At 44.2% G+C, this 23,785-nt stretch overlaps 1 protein-coding gene across 2 annotated transcripts in view; it reads right to left on the reverse strand.

The window, feature by feature from the left end:
- luzp1 (leucine zipper protein 1) overlaps positions 1 to 23,785 on the reverse strand; it is a 59,138-nt gene that overhangs the window by 22,501 nt on the left and 12,852 nt on the right. For both annotated transcript variants that reach the window (XM_062522670.1, XM_062522671.1), the window contains exon 2: positions 13,234 to 13,350. The gene's annotated coding sequence lies outside the window, so the exon portion shown is untranslated. The remainder of the gene's footprint in view (positions 1 to 13,233; positions 13,351 to 23,785) is intronic.

Consider the following 23,785-nt stretch of genomic DNA (forward strand, 5'->3'; position numbering starts at 1 on the left):
GAGAACAAAGGAAGATTTGCTGTTCTTTATTGCCCTTGAATGCACCTCATACATCCTACTATCGTCCTTCTACCATCTAGGTAATGTCCCTCAATTGACTTCCTGTCTGCTTTCTGCTGACAGCAGCAGAAACTCAATGGCACACACCCTTTTTCACATGATTCAATAATATTTCACTTTAAGATTCAAAACTGAAACAAATGCATTCCCCTGCCTTTTTGAAGTAAAATGCAATGTTTAGCTTTCTTAACATGGAACATTTATATCCAACTATCTGGCCAAGTCATAGTCCATGACAAAGCCTGTGAAGGGGTTGTTTTGCGTCTAACAGAGAATACCAGATAGGGGAAGGGATGGCAGATGAAAACAGAGCCCTTCTATCCAGAGCCTGTGTCTGTTCCCTCCAGCTGTATTTCAACCTCAGATGACATGATTTGCTAGTTCTACCCCCCCCCCCCAACAACACACACACCAGTCCCACACCATCGGACCTTAGTGCCCCTCACATCTGCAGACATCATCACTTATCGATCCCCCGCCGCCCTCTCCTCTCTCTCTCTCGGTGTGTGTGTGTGTGTGTCTTACACTGCATCGTCCAATAATCTCCTCTCTGATCCACCTTCCAAAAACCACAAACACACACAAACTGGTTTCCTTGACATCCACCAAAAGGGTATCAGGTCTGGGGCCTTAATGTCCAGCCAATTGCTGTATGCATATCAATCATCAGTGTTTGTGATGGAATCCACACACTAATAAACAACATTTGATTAATTTTCGGAACAGTAAGCCTGTGAGAACTGCTAGCCTGACATTCACTAACAACATTGCTGGCAAAAGTGTTTGCATGTCGCTTTGGGCAAATTGACGTCTGCTAAGCAGCAAATGTTTCTTGCAGCTAATTAACTAAACTGATATATGATTCTCCACTTGTTTGTGTGGGAACTTGAATTTAAAAACATGGTCTGCATGCAAAAAAGCCTGCTGTTGAAGACTGAATCCTGTACATTCGGCACACATCACTATTGAACCTAACACCCTGTACCTAAACGGTTCGTTACGCTTTGAACTTGAAGTGGTAAATGGAGGCCAACTTAGAAATGCACGCAGTCCTGATGTGATACACATCCACTCTAGATGAGGATGACATCAGCTCCCTGGGACACATGCCCAGCTACCTGGGTCAGCCCACCAGTGCTGCCCTCCCTGCCTGGATAGTCCTGTCCCATTCTCTCACCCACTCTCACCCACTCTCTTTCCCTCTCCCTCAATCCCCTTTCTCTCTAATTCTTTCTCTACGTCTAACCCCCCCCCCCCCCTCTCTCTCTCTCTCTCTCTCTGGAGGGCTGGGTTCCTGAGCTGGCACCCTGCACCCATCTCCCTGCCAAGAACGGGGCCTAGTCGCTGCCCTGTGCGCATGCGATCCGCACCAGCCTCAAGGCTTCAAAGAGCCAGCGGAGCATGCAAAGCAGCCCTGGCATAGGCGCCCATCCCAAGGCAATCAACATACCTGCTCTTATCTGAACTGCTCTTTCATTAGGTACGCCAGGGCACACACAGCCACTGGGAGAGAAGCAAAGGGTGCAAGAGGATGACAATGCCGTGGGCACACGGGTGCACGAACACACACACACACACACGGTTGCTCCTGAGGAATGAGGACCACCACGCCTACACTGAAGCCCAAAACTCCCATAATGCACTGGGAGCCGGCCTCTTCTGGCCCAATGGCTAATGAGATCACAGGACCTGTCATCACCACTTTGGCATCCGCAGATTGGCTTGGGAAAAAAACAGGTTTCGGTGGAGGGGTGTGATGGGGAGGTGTGTACATCAGGGGGTTGAGTGGTTGGGGGTGGGGGGTGGGGGCTGGGGCAACCCAAATTTCTGAACCGCAACCAAATGGAACAGGCAGTCCCATTCCTAGGCTTGTTGATCTGTTCAACAACAAAATTATCTCTAATACAGAGACATTTCTCTCTCCCGCCACATCAAATGTTGTCACAAAGCACAATGATCTATGCACTACTACCCTAAGCAATTAACTACCAATGTGCTGACCAACTGCTCTATTAAAATCACTTTTTTTAAAGTTTTATTCAATGAGACAATTCATAACAATCAGCTGACGGTGGTCAGAGAGTCACATAGCCAGTAAAAAAACTAGTGTGTGAAACAGTATGATGTGGATGCCATCTGTGATTAGGCCTCTGTGAGCTCATGGCTAGGGTGAAAGTTCACTTCTCAACATCATGTGGCTGAAATCACTGGCGATCATTAACAGTGTGAGTTGTAAGTGAAACACAGAGGATGAGAACCAAGTTCAGAAAACGGGTTGAAAAGGAGGGAGGAGTTGGAGGAGGCTGACAACCCTCAAGCTTGTAGAAGCCTTATGCTCCCAGGCAGCAGAGGACAGGAGAGGAGAGGAGAGGAGAGCAGGCCGGTTGGGCCGCACCAAGGTTACAATCATCCTGCACCATGTGATTAGAGGCGCAGCCCTGAACTTCCTGACTTGCTCTCGCTCCCTGAACATTATGTTCCCTCAGCGAAAGTCAAAGAGGAGGGGAAAAAATAGAAAGAGTGGAAGAGAATGGAAGAGGGAAAGGGAGGGGAGGGGGAAAAGCCTTTCCTCCTTGCACTTGACATTACTTTGGATGTCTTGCTAGAGTTCTTATTCTTTTTAAACATTACTTAATAAACCCTCAAACTCTGGTTGCTGTGCCAATGACAACGGCACAACCTCGAATTTGCGTTGATTGCTTGGCCTTAAAGAGAGACCCCGAGCAAGAGCGAGAGAGATACAGAGAGAGAGAGGGAGAGAGAGAGGCCCACAGTTGGAGGCGCTTGGCCTCTTCCCGTCTCCCTCAATCCTCTCCATCCTGGCACGCCGTGCCAAGCCACAAAATGGTGGCAACCTGACGCTGGTGCGGCATTTTTTCGTTTTTCCAAGAAAGAGAAAACCGTCCTGTAATGTTCAGTCTGTTGTTTCCTGTGTAGTCAAGTCATTTTTTCTTTCTCTCTCCCTCCGTCTTTTTCCCTCACTCCTCTATAGTTTTGCCACTTTTGGGAAAATGAAAAAGCACTGAAAGTGAGATAATGTGCCAGCAAAATGGTTGCCTATGGATGCAATTCCAAAGCTGAAAGGCAAACATGCAAGCAAAGAAAGCAAGACAAATGCATACTCTTATGCATTTCTATTTCTGTGAAACCTGCATGCGTATCATTTATGCTTTTCCATACCTGGATGAACAGAGGTCCTGAGCAAGCAAGGCCTGCATCCTTGAGAGATAATCCAATACTGACAATACATGTCACCACCACTATCTTTTCAAGCATGATAAAGCTTGACTTGGAAAAACATATCAATGGTTTGCTTGTGGAACCAGGGGTCAAGCTGCTTGAGTATCGCAGAAAAACACACGCCAGTACACAACAAGTACTCTGCAATTAATCTTCACTATTCATTGCACTATGAAAAGGAGTTGTATAAACACTGGAAAACAACAACTTGAAACCAGACTTCAACCTCAACTTCCTATTGCTCATCCATAATGCTCTGTGTAGAAGGTCTATAGGCCTTGTTTGAAATGGAGTTTGTCCCAGAATTTTTAAGTCAATAAAATATACAGTATACAAATGTGAATTTGTAGTGGCCAGTGGTTCATAGCGGGACAGTGACAGGTTTGGCAAATGTGTCCCAAATCAATAGCACAAGTAACTTATCATCTTCTCTTATATATAGGCCTAACTAAAAACAAGTAAAAAGAAATACTTTCAGATCTTGCAGGCCTAAAACTCTTGCAGACTGGGTTTTGTTAAAAGATCAATCAGGCTTTATGACTTTGTGAATTGATACTGTGGTGGATGCAGGCCTCAAGCTCAGAGCGAGGAGGGAGAGGAGGAGGAGGGAGATTAAAGAGACCCTATGCAACATTTTCATAGTCATAAAATTGCTTAGAAATCGTTGTTTTGCTTGACGGACCAGTTTTATCGAAAACAGTAATATTACCTCCCGCCCCCAGCGTCCCGTATTGCAGCCTTGCAGTTTGTCTAGGAAGCGATCGCTCCTTGTTTACATCTGGAAGTCTGAGATGCATAAGGAACGAGAAGAACCACGCTTGCAATTTATAAATATATAACCTATATATATATATATATATATATATATATATATATATATATATATATAAATACACACGCTAAAGCGGTAGGGGAAGCTCTGCAGAGAAATAAGCAAGCATAAAATGAGCGAAAACGAAAAGCGAAACTGAAACCGGAGATGAAATCGCCAATCCTGCATAGTTTCTCTTTAATATATAAATATTTGCATGGTACAGAAGAATCAGGGCAAAATCTTTGATAAAAGCAGCTATGCCTAGTATGAGTAATCTAGCATGTTCAATGATGACCCACTAACAAGTAAAGAACTTTCTGCGTATACGCGTGTGTGCGTGCAAGTGTTTGAGTGAAACAAGATCTGAATGAAGGAAACAAACAGGGCAGAGAGAAATAGAGAAAGAGAGAGATGCGAACAGAGAAAGAAAACGAAGGGCAAAACTATTTGTTTGACTTGGGGTGCATACAGAACATGCTTCTATTCAAAAAAGACACACATACAGTACAGATGCCAAACTCCATCTATGGTTAAAACCACTAGAGTACAAAACATTCAGCAGACTCCCTCCGACCCTAGCCACCAGGCCTGACCCAAACTCTGACCGGCTTCCAGGCCCTATCAGGGCTGTGTTGAGCTTCTATCAATCTCTCTCTCTCTCTCTCTCTCTCTCACACACACACACACACACACTCCTGTAATAGACACCACCAAGCGTTCTCACTCACACAAAACATACACCCATATGCCCCCATAGAGGAATGCTTGAAAGTCCTCTTACATTTATGATGTGAGCCCCCTGTCAGACTGCATGAAAAATATCTCTGTATGACCTGGAACAGAATATGCTTTGGATCTCACGACAGAGAAGAACAACACAGATAAAGTGAATGCATGGTATGGACAGTGGGGTGACACAGATAAAGTCAATGGAAACCTTTAACCATGACCCTAAAATGACCACATAGAGCCAGGACGTAACTTCCTATGTGTTCTGTGTGTTTGACGCAAAACACCACTCAACCGGAGTTGGTGAGTGACAGAAAGACAGTAGACTTTGAGTAGTAGAAAAAGGTAGGGGAATGAGAACCCTGCATGGTGGCAAACCCCACAGTGAATCCCATACCAATCTGGCCCTGATTTGGCCCGCTGTCGGCTGGTATCTGGTTAGTGATGGCTAATTATCGATGAGCGGTCTAGCGGTGGCGCTGAAACTCTGCCTTAACATTCTGTCCTGAGAGAAAATATTTATCCCCCTTCAACCCGCCTCTGGTATGTCTAGGGTGTAAGTATGTTACTCCAGCTGGGCTTTTCATACCCTCTCTCTCTCTCTCTCTCTCTATCTATCGCTCTTTCTCTCTCACAATCACTCTCCCACTGTCTGTATCACTCACTCCATCGCTTTCTCTCTTCATCTCTCTCTCAATCACTCCTCTCTCTGTCTCTCTCAACCTCTCTCTTTCTCCTCTCTAGGGCAATAACACAAACATCAAAATGTGGAATTCCCTCCAGCCATGAGGGTAAACAAGGCAAACAGAAGAGCATGGGGTCCACTGAGGCCACAATGAAAGCCACCAGTTGGAGGTCTGGTCAAATGTTTACAACACAGGCAGGCTGAACACTCAAGAACATGTTTATCTTTATTAAAAGCATGGACACCACTCCAAACAAATGTAGATGAGACAGCAGACAAGGGGGAAGAGTGTTTATAAAACTACTTACGGGCAGAATGCATGTTTTATCGCCATCATGAAAGTGCCCTAGTCAAAAAAGAACCACTCCAACTATATACATCTAAGGGAAAAAAAGAGCAATTAAGGGCCAGGCTTTGTCTATGGATTTCATTACTCTTCAAAAAGTCTAGCCTACTCAAGCTCAAACATCCTGCTAGAAGATATTTCATAATGGGAATTGAACCTGTGCCAACCAATTGTCAAGACTGTTCTGCCTGTATGATATGATAATACATAATCATATTAACACAGTGGCTCTCAATCTTTGTTGAGTTGTAACCCCTAGAATACTCAAGTTGGTGTTTGCAACCCCCCACCCCACTCTCCACTTGTAATCTCCCTGCACATTTCTGTCCCCAGACAGAATATTGTATTTCATTTTGGCTTTACTGCTCAACGTTTAGATTGGATTTAAATTGAAGCCTTGAGTTGGAATGACATAAGTTTTTCTGAGAAGCCATCTCCATACAGTAGGTGGTGGATGAGACTATTTCACAGTTGCTACAAATATGTAGGACAGGCAATCATCTTCATAACAGCTATTCCTGACTACGAGCAACAAAGCAAAGCTAATGGAACAACAAGTCAATGGAGAACAACTTATCTAATCATGACATACACATATTATCCCACAGAGGATGCATTATTAGAATTACTGATGCTTAGCAAAGGCCAGACTGCCATAGATGTATAGCCTAGTGTGAACAACATCATCGTGTGTGTGTGTGTGTGTGTGTGTGTGTGTGTGTGTGTGAGATTGAGAGTGAGAGAGAGAGAGAGAGAGTAGCAGTAATGGAAATTGAACAGAATGGATGAAAAGTTGTGGTGGTTGAATATATATACAGTACAGGCCAAAAGTTTGGACACACCTTCTCATTCGGACACGCCTTCTTTATTTTCATACTATATGACTATGAAAATTGTAGATTCACACCGAAGGCATTAGAATTATGAATTAACACATGTGGAATTATATACTTAACAAAAAAGTGTGAAACAACTGAAAATATGTCTTATATTTTAGGTTCTTCAAAGTAGCCACCTTTTGCTTTTAATACTGCTTCGCACACTCTTGGCATTCTCTTGATGAGCTTCAAGAGTCACCTGAAATGGTCTTCCAACAGTCTTGAAGGAGTTCCCAGAGATGCTTAGCACTTGTTGGCCCTTTTGCCTTCACTCTGCAGTCCACACGGTGGTTGGAACCAAAGGTCTCCGATTTTGACTCATCAGACCAAAGCACAGATTTCCACTGGTCTAATGTCCATTCCTTGCGTTCTTTAGCCCAAACAAGTCTCTTCTGCTTGTTGCCTGTCCTTAGCAGTGGTTTCCTTGCAGCTATTCTACCATGAAGGCTTGATTCAGGCAGTCTCGTCTTAACAGTTGTTCTAGAGATGTGTCTGCTGCTAGAACTGTGTGGCATTGACGTCTCTAATCTGAGCTGCTGTTAACGGGCAATTTCTGAGGCTGGTGACTTGGATGAACTTATCCTCCGCAGCAGAGGTGACTCTTGGTCTTCCTTTCCTGGGAAGGCCAGTTTCTTTGTGGCGCTTGATGGTTTTTGCGACTGCACTTGGGGACACTTTCAAAGTTTTCCCAATTTTTTGGACTGACTGGCCTTCATTTCTTAAAGTAATGATGGCCACTCGTTTTTCTTTACTTAGCTGCTTTTTTTCTTGCCATAATACAAATTCTAACAGTCTATTCAGTAGGACTATCAGCTGTGTATCACCCCTGACTTCTGCGCAACACAACTGATTCCCAACCCCATTTATAAGACAATAAATCACACTTATTAAACCTGACAGGGCACACATGTGAAGTGAAAACCATTTCAGGTGACTACCTCTTGAAGCTCATCCAGAGAATGCAGAGTGTGTGCAAAGCAGTAATCAGAGCAAAGGTGGCTACTTTGAAGAAACTAGAATATAAGGCGTATTTTCAGTTGTTTTACACTTTTTTGTTTTCCACATGTGTTTATTCATAGTTTGATGCCTTCAGTGTGAGTCTACAATGTCAATAGTCATGAAAATAAAGGAAACTCATTGAATGAGAAAAGTGTGTCCAAACTTTTGGCCTGTACTGTATATCCCCCCAGAAATGATCTGGCAACCCCGACCCCCAGGTAAAGCAGCACATGCACATGCTTATGCCCTGGTGAAGTAGTCTCTAAGCAAAACCAGTAGTCTGACTGCTCAATCAAAGAACCAAAACAGCAAAAACAGCCTTTGTGAGCAAGAATTACGCTTCTTCAGCAAGTACTTCTGTCCCACTAATGACCGCATAGATATGCCTTTCTAACATGGTTAGCAACATTCCACCTGTGCCACAGTCATTTGCCATACCTGCAGTGGCAGAGTAGGCCAACACACAACACAACCCACCTACTGTCTACCAGTTACTGGCTACAGATTACACTTTCCTTAGCTTCTGTGACAATTACTGAAAATCAGTGGTTTAGAGACAGATCAACAGAAATAAGCAGAGAGATAAAAAGGAAGACAGTGAATGAACAGATACATTCACAGGGTTAAACAGGAGATGAATCTGCATTCCCATCTCCATACTTCTCTGCGCCGAGATGCAAAAAGACAAGGCAGACATGAAACTGACTGAGACAGAGAGGGACTCATATAATAAGAGCCACACATATAGAGATAGAAATGCAGTGAGAACAAGGAAGAGAGAAATACAGAGCTCCCCCTGTGTTCACGACTGTCTAGTTATGATTACTGGCAATGTAATGGTGCAATATAGTTGTATAATCATTTAGTTATGGCTTTGGCAACACTATATGCAGTACATAGCAATGCAAATGCATCTGGGCCTTGGTGATACATTGCAGGAGAGAAAGACCAGACTAGGCCAGTCATAATAATTATGCTATCGATTATCGTTATTCAGCAATTCATGAAAATGTCAACAATAGACCTTGATATATCCCGACCACTATGTTTACATTCACGTCTTTGGGCTTCATTATTTGTTGTAGATTTGTGTTTAAAGTGATGTCTAAAATGTACAGTTGTGCACATACATGTATGAAACCATGCTAAAGTTGACTATATAGGAATACAAATAAAAATAGCCCAACATCACATACCTTTCACCATACCTAGATTTGGCATAGTTGTATTAGTTAGCCTAATAGCTGGTTTGATTTGCATTGAGAGATGATGTTATAGAAAGTATCCGATGCAAGTCTCTAGGTATGGTGAAGGGTATGTGATGATGTGGGGCTATTTTAATTCCAAAGGAACTTTATCATGATGCATAGTAACCTGGATCCATGAAATAATTGGCCTTTAATTTACAATGTTTATAACTGGTTTGTAAACTTATGAGCACAACTGTAGTAGCAACTAACCTAACTTAGAGGCCCACCTTATGGTTATACAGTCCTGTGTACTTGTGTCTCCAATGTATAGCCTACTGCCTGTACTGTAGCAGATCTAGATCACCCAATTACAGTGAATGAGCTGGGAACAAAAAACTGTGGTTGCAAGTGGAGACAAGTCTTGTAGTAGCATTATTGTGTGGTTACAGAGACATTAGCCTATGAAAATAATATTGTTTATTTCTCAGACAATATATTGTCCAACAAAAAAAATATTCTTGTGACAGGCCTAGACCAGAGAGAGAGAAATAGGGCAACTTCTACCTGACTTTTTGGTTTTGCTTGAATCTATTGAACATCTTATTTGAATCCCATTGATATGCTAAATTCCTGTACATTTTAACTGGATTGTAGAGAGGGATAAATGCCAGACAGTGCTAACCAAACCGCTGAGCAGTAGCCCAAGCTGCTGCGGTTGCTAAGAAAGGAGAAAAGGAGGCATGAAGGGATCGACCATAAACCATTTCAGCAGTCCTCTCTCTTTCTCGGCTATGAAGTGGCTTAATTGTGGCATTGGTGATGAGGTGAGATCTAATCACCATCGGCAGACTATGACCCGCACGGCCAAGAATGCACACGTCACACACCATCTCAGTGTGTGTGTGTGTGTGTGTGTTTGTGTGTGGCGTAGGACATGGTCGTCGCTAAGGCAGGCACCCGGTTGCCAGGAAGACGGGAGCTGTTGATGACTGTAACTATTTGTGCCATACACACAGTGCAAGTTTGTGTCTCCAAACCACTCAATTCAATCTTAGATCTAATGTTTTTAAGTGCTATTTACTTAAACTGCTGCCATCCATCTTAAATCAATTTTACTGTGTAATACTTGAACTAAATTATACAAAAAGTGAGTGAGTGAGTGAGTGGGTGAGTGAGTGAGTGAGTGTGAGATAGGGATTGAGAAAGAGAGAGAAAAGAGAAAAAAATACAACCCACAGTCTTGTGTTTACCTTGGCATGCTACTAACAAACAGTTTACAGAGGAAATGATGTAAGGAGAGTGACATTTCTCCCCATCCCCATCCCACTACTTTCTCTGTGGCTCTTTATACATCCGCACAGCAGCAGCAGATACAGTGCTTAAGCTCAAACGTGGCATGAGCTGGATCTGGGTCAGAGGCTGCCCTGGTCTGTGGTGGAGGTGCGGCAGATCAGGGTTGGAACTGCTAGAGTCATCTGCTACCTGGGTGAACTTACCTCCAAAAAGCACATTTCAGTTAGAACATGCTATGGTCTGCTAACTGCCACTGCCACACACACGGCTTAAAATGATGGCAAAGTGTGCCAACACACACTCAAGGGCTTATGCATTAGGATGAGTGGGTGTGTGTCTATGTGCATGCACATTAAGGCACAATTAGGCACGCTTACGCGCACACACGCGCACACACACGCGCACACACACGCGCACACACACGCGCACACACACGCACACACACAGGCACACACACACGCACACACGCACACACTTTTGCTTAGCATATTAGAACTGACATGGCAAATTTATGATCAAATGCAAGGGCTATCCATCAAATACACATAACCTTGTTATCTAGTATGATCTAAAACTGCCATTATTAACGCAAATCTATACATTGCCAATGTCTCTATAGATAACAATACAGAATTACCACTAGGCTAGTCTTATCTTCTACTAAGCAGAGATAACTTGAGATAACATTCACAGCAAAACAGAATATTTGTGGTTGGCTTTTACCGTTTCAAAGCCAGTCAGCAAATTATTTTCGTATTCAACAGTATTCTGAATAAACATAATGGAGTTGATTTGGGGTGAATTTTAGGCTATTTGAACCTAAGGGGAGGGGGATGTTGTTGATCCCCTAGGACCTGAGTGGTCTCACATCCAAGGACACATGAGCTACCTCATTTAGATTCAAACACACACACACACTACACCACTAACCTCCAAACACCCTCATCTCCCACTCTCTGATTAGCAGCCATGTCCTCTGTGGGCCACAGAGGGAGAGGATGACAGAGAGACATTTAGATTCACACACACACACACACACACACACACACACACACACACACACACACACACACACACACACACACACACACACACACACACACACACACACACACACACACACACACACACACACACACACACACACACACACACACACACACACACACTATGGTCTTCACCCCTTCTAGTTTTCAGCCTCTATCATTCACACAAGAGACCTTTCATCATCCATTCCACTTGCCTCTGTGTACCTCTTCCTCTCCCTCTCTGCCTCACAGTGGAGATGAGGGCTAATATTGCAGGTGGACAGTGGTGATTGATGGGGCAGTTAGACCCATTGCCCCTAAACACTACTCTGACACAAACACAAAGTAAAGCAACTCAGTGAATGCCCCCCCCCCCCCACACACACACACATACACACATAGAACCCCGTCTAATCTCCTGTAGCCTTCTGTACTAAATGAGCCCTTTAGCATGTTGTCTGCCCAAAGCCCTCTCCAACAGAGGACAAATTAGCAGTGGAAGGACACACCGAGTTGTCAATGGGACATGGTCGGAGGAATTACAATCACACACCGAGAGTGTCCTTGAATCAGTAACAAATGGGGGTTTTGGGGTGTGTGTGTGTAAGGAAGAGGGAGACAGAATAGCAGGGAAAATGAAAGAAGAAAATAGACAAAGAATGAGAGCTATAGAGAGAGTGAATATGAGAGGAGGGGCACAGGAGACACAAAAGCCACAAGATATACAGTATAGCTACATAAAGAGAGGAACTAATGCATGAAACAGGAGACCTAAGGAGAGACAGCAAGGAAGACAGAGGCATACATACAAACAAAGGCCTAGAAGAGGAGATCTGGAAAAAGGGAGAGACGACATGACAAAGAGACAGAGAAGATGTGGCGGGGGGGCAAAGAGGGAGAGGAGGGTGGGAGGGAGAAGTGGGTCCAGAGAACGCTGAGCAGGTCTTTAGCCAAACACGTCATTGCAGTAAGAATGCAGCACTGAGCCCCGCAGCAGAGGAGAGGAGAGGAGGGGGGCAGGGATGACAAAATAAAGGGATAGACGGATGAATACTAGCAACTGAGTAGGTGTGTGTGTGTCTATTAAAAACAGAGGTGTGTGTGTGTGCATGCGCATGTGTGTAGAACAAGACCACCCAAATTTAGCACAGAAGAGATAACCTCTGCATAAACTCACATAAACTATACTGAGTGGTACCAGGGGAGAGAGCCCCACCAAAGATCAATCATGTGCATTGGAATATCTTAGAGAGTAAAAACAATCCACTGCACACGCACTGCAATGCAGGCACACAGCATGCACAGTCCCCAATTAGATTTGGTAAAGGAAGTATAAACAGGCTCATGGGATAATGGGTAAAATTAAATACTACATTTCCCATGATTCCCGGGTCTGAACCAAGTTAAGTTGATTGGCAAAATGAGACATGGGGGGTGTGGCTTTGGAGCCTGGATGGCAGCCTGCCTGACCCCAGAGCCTCAAACTCTTGACCAGAGGGAAGGAAGACCGGCGCCGGAGTGTACCAGGGGCCACCAGGAAAAACACACACAGAAATATAAACATACACTTACACTGAAACACACATCAAACCACACAACTAGACACCTATAAACATACACACAAATACACACACACACACACACACACACACACACAGAAACAAGCTTCTCCCTGTCTCCATGTGTGCTGTGCATATAAACACACACGCTATATATCCCAGGAAACAGGCTCACAAAGGGGTTGCTTGGAGAGCCTCGGAATCCGGAACCTTCCACACATCTGAACCCATTTCCCCTTCCGCTTACCACAGAATTGGGAAGAGATACACACCCACCCAAGATAAAGAAAGACATGTCATCATGGTTTGGATTCTCAGTGCACACATGACCACAGTAGGCAGACACAGACACACAAACACACAGACACACACACGGCTGCACACAGAATTACACACATATTTAGAAGCTTACTTTCCAGGGATGCATCCTTTCCCAGCCAGTGACTGTGAGTGAGCTCTCTCTTTGTGTCTGCTTGTGTGTCTCTCTCTCCACGTCTGATTCAATGATGCTTCATCTAGTAGGTCAGACCTGCCAACAGAGCAGACAGAATAGGCAGGAACCTGCAATTAGTACGAGAACAAAGACAATTCCACAAAAATATCTCTCTGCTCCAGGACACACTACACTACAGTTCAGCAGTGCAGCTTCAAATAACCCAGGTTCACACAGAATGTAAGATTAAAGAAAAATAGCAGAGGTTAAGGAAAGAGTAAGAGTCAACAAACAAAACAGATGAATTTGCTTCCCAGGCACCTATATAATGCCATGAGCTTAGTAGGAAAGGTTAATAACTCAGAAGGAGTGAGGCCAAAGAATAACTCCTCTCTTGGAGTGGCAACAGCAGCTCATCTGACACAAGGGGCCGTTGTAGTGCTCTACTTTGATGCTTCCTTAACAGCAAAAGGGGAATACTATGGAGACATCCACTTGCATGGCCGTATCCACAAAGGTGTACCCAGGCCTTTACTATGCTGTCTTTAGTCCTGAGAGTAGGTTTCTGAATAAAAGTGGATATAGAGAAAATCTCATCCCTGTTGGATCATGGCAGATATGAGGAAATGACTGCAGTCGCAGCAACACACTGCCACAGCAATGCAGCGACCCACACCAAAATGTCATCTCTGATGCTCACATACACTCAGTTTCCTGACATGAAACAACCACCCCTAACGTAAAAAACACTCTCTCTCACACCACCAAATAAAGGATGAGTTACACCCCGCCCCCCCCCCATACACATACACAGGAACTAATCCATACATATTAGGGATGTAATGGTACGCATATTCATACCAAACCATTTAGGAACAAGGCGTACCAAATGCAAATGTCTTTAACAGTAATCAACGGTAACGATTTTTTGCTTGTGGTTTCAAATTCTAGTTCCTGCACAAACATATTAAGTGGTGGACCACTTAAGTAGCAGTACCTACAGGCTCACTGTACCAAACATGTACCAAACTGTGACTTCAAAACCGATATACACACTGAATAGTGATTTTTGTGTACCGCTACACACAACACACACACAGCATCCCATCGCTGTACAGGGAAGTTGCACAGTGGACACTTAGTCACTTCCTCTGTAAAAGCCCAGCTCTGCCTCCATCCTGCTCTGTGACGTATAAGAATAACATCCACCATCTTGAAACACACACACACGTACACACATCAAGTCAGATGTAAACATTCCATGCACCTCTCACAGCTCCTAAGCTGACAGCCCAGTGACGGAATCACGCAAAGACAAGAAAGCCAACTGGAGTGCCAATAGAGCCACAGGAGCTCTATTCTATCCAATGGGCAGGCTCAGTGACCACAGGAACCCAGGTTCAAGTCCGACCAGAGGTCATTTCCCGATCCCACTCCAAATCCCACTGGTGGTGACATTCGCGTCTATGGATTTGACGCTCAAGAGATAGAACACTTTTCTAAACTTTGGCATTGACACGCATCAGATGGCACTAGTGGGCTTTGCTCTGTTAAAAACAATGGAGATCTAAACGTTGGCGTCAGACACTGCCAGTCGGCATTGGCCATGAATATTAATAAATAAAATACATATAGAACAAACAAAAAACATATACATAAGCACAAACAAAAAACAACAGACATTGTCTCTGGGACTGTTGCCTGGCCCAAGACCTGAACCTCCGAGAATAAGAATGTGTTGGGTACCGATGTAAGTATGTCAGTATGCTGCTGCTCTTTTGTGTTACTGTAGTTGTAAGACTTTGCAAGACATGCTTTTCATCCTTTCCACTGATCTAGGTTTCCCACATGGCCAGAATGAATTCTCCTCCCTATCCTAGAAGACTTAAGAACACAGAAGGGTCATAACCATGAGAAAGAGAAAAAGAAGATGGATTGACTGAGAGAAGAGGGAGAAAGTGAGTGACAGAGAAACCTTAAAATACTTCTCTTGCTTTTTCCCCCATGATGTTTTGCATGGGAAACCATTTCCTGTAAGTGATTAGAGGACTGTGTGTATTGTTTTGTCTGCAAGTCAGAGGGGAAGGAATGCCCAAATTAAACACGCATAATAGGATACCCCATGAGGTATAAAACAAGGGAAAATGAGGAAGAGAGAGGGAGGAAAGAGAAGGAGAGATGCACCGAAAAAATAGAAGGATAGAGACAAAAAACTGAGTTGGGCAGAGAGAGGAATAAAAATAAAAAATAAATAAATACTCTGGGAGGAATTCTTGTTGGTTCATATTTTGTAGTGTTTGAGGCAGAGTGAGACTGACGTTCGTGTTTGAACAGAGTCAGGCAGGAGAGGGCCAGCCTCCTCCACATTATGGAGGAAAACCTGAAGAACGTGTTATAATGTGTTATTATAGTGTATTATCCAGCAATAACAGGCACACTTAAGACTCTAAATGACGCGCAAATCGCTCACCTCTCACGCCCTCACGGGCCATAGACACATGCTTACAGGCCACACACAAACACACACACACACACAACACTCCCAAATGCAGGAATGACAAAAACACAAAGAAGAGCCTTTGAGTTGTACGGCAGCTGGCTTAAGGGCAGTCCCTATAGTGATCCTACTGACCTCAACACTGCCAGGTCTACAGGAGTGTTTGCTGCACCCCAATCGCACGCAAACACCCCCTCCCCCTAAAAAAGCGGAGGCCTCAGTGCCATATAAGGGCTGACTGCAGCAGGTCAGCCCAGTCTCCAGCCCCATGTGTTTGCCATGTCAGAGGAGCATGCAGGTGCCAGTGGACCTCCCCAAGGTTGGCCTGAGCCAGACCAGATAAAACTGCCCTTAAACGACCATTTCAAATAGAAGGCATTCTGAGGCATTCTCATAGTCAGATCTAGCTTCTGCCCCAGCCCAAAGAACCAACCCCAGCTTGTGTACACCCTCTACATGAGCATCATGTTCAAGAGGCAGGCAGGAGAGAGAGAGAGAGAGAGAGAGAGAGAGAACAAAAGGGTGAGATGGAGAGAAAGGGAGTATAGAAAGATAAAGAGAGTGAACTGAGAGGAAGAAAAAAAGAAAAGAAATGAGTGGAGAGAAAAAACAGAGTAACAGAGAGAGAGAGAGAGGGGGGGAGAGAGCGAGAACAGACAGAAAGAGTCAGACAAATCAAAGTGGGTGGGCAGAGGATTTTCTTGACCCTTGGCACCATTTACAGAGCCTGACTTTGAACAAGAAAGACGGAGGCATGTGTACCAGACAACCTGAAGCTCAGACACTCACTGAAACAATGAGGCAAACCTGCTGAGAGACTTCTCAGCCACCCAGCAAAGAAAGAAGAATGGAAAAAGGACACAATCATGACAGGGTATCCAGTCATTACAACACAGGACACAGGACTTGAGCGCACACATATACACACACACACACACACACACACACACACACACACACACACACACACACACACACACACACACACACACACACACACACACACACACACACACACACACACACACACACACACACACACACACACACACACACACACACACACACACCTTTATTTGTGTTCACATTTTACAATAAATTTAATTGAACACAAACAATTTTAGACACCAGCATTGCAAACCCAGTAGCCTATGCCTCTGGTCTCAGTTCATGGGTACAAAAAACAGCGCCTTCTCCATATGTGGCGACTACCAATTATCACAGAAATTGAGCAGAATTTTGCCAGAGCCTTTGCTCTTGGTTTAGAGAGACCAGCAATCTGCAAACCCCTGACTACTAGTCTGTGGACATTACCTAGGCTTCCAAATATATACACCAACAGAGAGGTCCTGGCAGATCCAGCAGTGGAATGGAGAGATGAGGGGAAGGGGAAAACCAACCAGTTTGTCCCCACAGCACAGCATTCACGCCTGGGAAAAAATGCTCTGCTGGGGCCTTAAGCTGTGGATATGGAGGGGTTGCTGAATCATTACCAACACCACAACGTCACACACAGACATGCTCACAAACGCACCCACGCACACTCCCTACACACAGCACACAGACACACCCAATAACCGGGCAGGAAGAGCCTCACATATCCTATTATGGGTGTGTATGAACCAATCAGATTATCGTGTTGACATAACAACGAGAACACCCGAAAAAGGCACTAACTTACTGACGGACGGGGCAGGGCGAGGAGCCGCCATACTAAAACGTAATGGGTGACTTACCACCGATATGCGGTTCATATTCCTGTGATTACTCATTCAGTAACAGCATTACCGCATAACACACTGCAGCACTCTACCTCCATACAATACCATTCACTTGATTGTGCCATTCAGCATCAATGGTATAAATTATTCATGACTGAATGTGTTATACAATAGTATTTGTCTTCAAGTTCAGTCAATAAATCAATATGCCCTATATTAAGTAGATATAAACTTGCTCATTTTCTGCTATGAATCAACAATGCTACAGAAAATAATGATGAGGTTGCGGTGTAATTCCATTTCTGAAATGAATTACTAAAACAAAATGACCACAATGGCTATAGTCATTATGATAAAGTGGATATTTAAACCAAACACCTGTATAATTCCTCACCTGTCATTCTACTCTTTCACTTTTTAAATAGGATGCTGACTTATTTTTTTATATAATTGAACCGTAATACTACCAAATACAGATGATAACCTCTCATGGAGTTAGATTAAAAATTGCCTGTAGAAAGTTCAGAAGGGACAGTTACGTATAGAAGGTTCAGAAGGTTCCAGAGTTCCTGGAACTGAGAGAACTCCGTTGAGGAAGTGAAGGTTCAGGGGAAAGAGGCAGTGAACAAGAGGCATCATACAGATGGCTAGACTATGATTCACCACCAGATGATTCAAACATGAATGAGTCGTGTGCACCACCAGATGATTCAAACATGAATGAGTCGTGTGTGTGTGTATGTATGTGTGTATGTGTGTGTGTGTGTGTGTGTGTGTGTGTGTGTGTGTGTGTGTGTGTGTGTGTGTGTGTGTGTGTATGTGTGTATGTGTTTACCATGGCACTGCCAAAGCTCAGGGCCTACAGGCCAACATCAACTCCCCTCTGCAGTCAGTAAGGTTTAAGGCATCCCACGGATCTAGTGCTATTTATAACACTAAATACTTCGATATTACTTCAACAAAACATCAAAAAAGGCAAAGTTTGCTTTAAAGTGTAGTGGTTCACAGAGTTGTCATTAGCAATAATCTCAATGTGAAGTTTCCGGAGTGTTTCTATTTAGGGCCCGAGCACCGAGGTGCGGCCGCTGAAGCAGCGGCTGCACCGAAGGTGCAAGGCCCTATTATTTTTGCTCAGATTATTCTTATTATAGTCATTTTGTTCTTACCCCGGGCCACGTTTTGCCTTTTTTCACTAACTTGGCATGCTCTAAAACTCTTGAAATTTGGCAGCTATGTGTGGAATTGGTAACACTACTAATTGACAGAGCTCTGGCCTAGGGTGTGGCTCAGAGACTCTATAGTGCCACCTAACGCGTTGTCAGTTGTGGTTGACACATACATTTACGGAAATGGCCCAGATTTGGTGGACTTGTGTGTTCTATTAATCTAAACAACTTTACATTTAACCCTCTAACCGCCCAAGGCGCCGTACGGCGACAAGCAACATCACTGATTAAAACAGACGGTAGATCCGAGTAGGGTGACAAATCGCCTTTGTACTCTCCACCACTAGTTGGCAGACATCCAGAGCTTCGATTCAAGCCCAAATTCGAGTAAAAAAGTTTTCAGGAAGTGCCTGTATTACTCGCGAGAAACAAAAAAAAAGACGCATTTCCTGTTTATAACGCGGAAGTGAAATGCGCGATCGCTATGCACAAATTGAAGCAGAAAAACGGCAAATGTTAAAAAACAAAGTCGTGTGTTTTGAAGTCTTGGGTCTGCCATTCACCTACTCTGATTCTGAAGGAGAATATCTGCCTTTTGGAGATTATGATCGGTCGTTCATTGGCAGTGACAGTCAAGATGCGTCTGTGAATGGAGGTGGGTCTTTGCGTGTGTACATCAATGTTTACCTGCAGCAATGTTGACCAAAGGGTTCAAATAAGCATGGTGTGCTTGGTGCCAGTGATAATCATGATGATAGTATCTGTAATTAACATGGTACAGACAGCAGGTCTAGTAAAAATAGGGCTCTGAAGAACTACAAAGTCATCCGGGATAGGAACTGATTTGACCAGGCTACTTTATTATATAGTAACATAGGGATTGTGATAATACTAATAGTTTACTATTAGTGAGATGAGTAAATGTACTCCCTTTATAAACTTTAGTTCATACTCAATGATTTTCACATTTACAGTAGGACTTTATCTCTGACCACTTTCAAGCCATGGCCTTTTGAATTTTGTATGCAAAAATCCAAAAAAACCCGGGCGGTTAGAGGGTTAAACTATATAGTGAATTTTAGAAGAATGAGTTATGATTATGATTATGATTTTTGCACATCACGTATTTTGAAACACTTCTCCTAGATGGTTTATCAAAATCATGTCATATGAGCACGAAAATGATCTCGAGGGGATGCTCAAGATGAGTTGCAACCAGATTTTTGAATTTTCGAAGTATATTGAAATGGCGAAGGTTTGGATTATGGCATCGTATTAAGAAACAGGAAGTTGGTGTTATAGGCAGAAAAAAATATATAAATTGGATGCAATTTGGCAGCTACATGTGGAATTGCTTCTGCTAGTCAGAGACAGAGCTCTGGCCTAAGGTGTGGCTTTGGGACTCTATAGGGCCGCCTAGTGCATTGTCTGTTGTGGTTGACACATACATTCACAAAAATGAACCAAATTTGGTGGGCTTGTGTGTTATTGCTATTGCTAGTCAGAGACAGAGCTCTGGCCTCGGGTGTGGCTTAGGGACTCTATAGCGCCACCTAGCGCATTGTCTGTTGTGGTTGACACATACATTCCCGAAATAGAACCAAATTTGGTGGGCATATGTTCTGCTATAGCTATTCGGAGACAGAGTTCTGGCCGAGGGTGTGGCTTAGGGACTCTATAGCGCCTCCTAGTGTGTTACCTGTTGTGGTTGACACATACATTGATGAAAATTAACCAAATTTGGTGGGCATGTGTGTTGCTCATCCACATGCCCATCAACAAGTATATGTTGCTTTGTTAGATTCACGTCAAATGTCACGGGTCCACAATGCAGGGGCTTGGGCCCGCCATCGCCGCTACGCTGCTTGCTATATTTTTATGCTGTTTCTGTTCCTTTTATGATCTTGATGTGCCATAACAGCCTCAGCATAAAGGTTGATGAGTAGAGTGCATTTCACGCCAAACCACCCACACACGCACACACATTCCCTTTTTGGACTGAAGTCCAAGTAAAAAATAAAGCTCTATCTTTCAGTGATCATCCATCTGGGACACCGTCATTAGCACTAAGCTCAAAGTGTGGTTCACCAACAATTTCTATTTTTATGTTGTTTTTGTTCCTTTTATGGTCTTGATGTGCCATGAAGGCCTTAACATGGACGTCCAAGAGCAATGAACGAATCCCACACCAAACCATACACTCTGCATCTGCAAACCAATCCTTACTCTTGCTCTACTGACTACCATCCAAATCATACTTCACTCTCAAACAAAAGAATGAGTATTTACTGAATACCACTCAAACTATACTTTACTCTCAAAGAAGTAGGAACCAAAAACACACCTCTATCTGTCCAATGGCAATGCCAACATCAACATCAATTTCTCTGATCAAGAGTAATAATTGCCCCCCCTCTCAAAAACAACCCTAAGACTTCAGTTCTGACTTCAATAGTAACAGTAGCCATAAAGGAGCTAATAGTAGAACAACCCCATTCCAGAATCCACTGGACTCTACGTTAGAGCCTCTCTCCACACTAGCCCTACTGCAGGAGCTCAGAGCTGCATGGATGGTTCTAAGAAAACAGAGAGAATAGAGAAAGAGAGTAGAGATGCTAGAGAGAGATCTCTCTTTCTGTGTGTGTGTGAGTGTGAGTGTGTGAGTGTGTGAGTGAGTGAGTGAGTGAGTGAGTGAGAGAGGCCAACTATCCACTCTTTCTGCATGTCTGAGGCATTCCTCACCCTCAGCGCGTGTATATTTTCTGATCACAAGAAAAATAATCCTGCAGAGGAATTTTATTTTGAGAAACGCCTGCGAGATCCTGGACTTTTGGAGCAAGAGCAGCACAGCACACTGAGAAAGCAGCCAGCCAGTGCCTCTCAACAACACACAAAGTTTAGCTGAAAGGGGGCTGGGCTCTCTTCACCCACTCACACAGGAGAATAATGCATCTCTTCACAATGTTCTTCAAGACACACCTGCTCCACTGAGTTGATCTTTATACAAAATACACACACAGAGACAAACAGCCACAGACAAAGACACAGACACAGCCACAGACACAGATAGACACACACCCATACGTATGCATACATACATACACAGCCTATGCACTAATCTGTGTGTGTGAGTGTGTGTATCTAGCTTCTGTGAGGAGGCTCTCATGAGGTCCTACAGGGAGCTGGGAGCGTGGTGATGTGTCAGTCCAACTTCAGAGGCAGAACACAGAGGTGCTGATTAAATCAGCTGAGAACAGACTGCTGTGTCGGTGTGTTGCTGTTCTCATATCTAGTGGAGTGTGCTGGCTTGTCCAGTCCTCACTTTAAAATAAAATCCCTCATACCATGCACTTACCCAAGAAAGGCCAGAAAATGTTTATAGCAACTTGAAAAGAAACACTTTACAATAGCATGCCAGTGCACAGTGAGAATAAAAGAAAAGAAAAAGGGGACTTTTCCCAAGTTCACCCCCCTTCTCTCTGAGAGCCTGCTGCTGGGTTCCTGCATCCTGTTTGTGGCTCTCCTCCTCATCTGCCTCAGGGCCAGTCAGCCACCACACACACACACACACACACACACACACACACACACACACACACACACACACACACACACACACACACACACACACACACACACACACACACACACACACACACACACACACACACACACACACACACACACACACACACACACACACACACACACACACACACACACACACACACAGGAGTATGGTGCCTGCTGCCTGGTGAGGAAGTGAATTTATGAAAGCCAGTTCAGGGATGTTGATACAGGTGCCTGGGCCTACCCTGCTCCTCTACCCCTCCTCTCCACTCTCCTTCCTTTGGTTCCTCTTTCCCATCCATACCAGTCTTACGATCTCCTTTCATTATTCTCTTTGACGTACGTTTGAATTCTCCTGTAGGCCACTGACCTACTTTGGGTTTGCCAAAATTGACCAATCAGCCACTGCCTATCTGGCTAGGCCAAGAAGAACCAATCCACAGGTGCTGCAGATAAGCCTGGAGGTAGAAAACAAAACACAGTAGAGGTTGCCATGACAACCATTGGATCATAAACATCTACACTAGTTCAGTCAGTCATCACCAAAAGTATGACATCACCGCAAGATTTGTATGCTTGGCTGTTATCAGGGTGATAAGGAACCACACGTGCAAGCTCTCCCCCCCCCCCCCCCTCCCCCCCCACACACACACACTGCATATATCTTTACACATACAGCTGAGACAGAGACAAGCTGAATACAATCCTCTACGAGGGGCTCTACATCACATACATGAATGTCTCCTCTGGGCAACTGTTGCCAAGGGAGTCTGGTTGGCATGATGAGGTCGAAGCTGGTTGCCCACAGCCTCTGTCCGACATGGGTAACAAATATCCAGGCCTGCCAGCTCGTCAGTTCTCAAACCAGTTCCAACAACAACTAAATGCCACACCATCATATTAATACCAATAAGAGTCTGCAGAAAGTCACTCCATCTGCAGTCTATCACATTAACCATGATGAGCAGGTGGCAAAGCAAACGTGACCACATCCAGGGTGAAGGATGTTATGGGGGGGGGCCTCCCCCTGCAGTCAAGGGGGGCCAAGGGTACAAGGGTACAGGCTGTGCCAAGCAGATCACAGAGCCCTACCTTGGGCCCTACCCCCAAACATATGGATATCCTCATGGTACACACTCCACTCAGGGAGTTCAAACAGAACAGCAGCTAACACACACACACACACACACACACACACACACACACACACACACACACACACACACACACACACACACACACACACACACACACACACACACACACACACACACACACACACACACACACACACACACACACACACACAGCAAATATGCATATACACATGCAGTCAGACACACATACAAACTAACAAACTGTTTGTACATACACATGCACTCCGCACTCGGGCATAAACACAGAAACACACACATGCATGCGTGTGCCACAGAAAAGATGGACATGGGTATTTAAATAGGTCCAGCCTTAAACATAGCACATGGATTAAAATAGGCCAAACTTTAAATATAGCACCTTTAGGGGGGTCCTAACGACACAGTGTCTGTATCCGTGAGACACACAAGGGATGGTCTCTG

This window comes from Sardina pilchardus, chromosome 20 (assembly GCF_963854185.1).
Source record: "Sardina pilchardus chromosome 20, fSarPil1.1, whole genome shotgun sequence".
NCBI classification, from domain to species: domain Eukaryota; kingdom Metazoa; phylum Chordata; class Actinopteri; order Clupeiformes; family Clupeidae; genus Sardina; species Sardina pilchardus.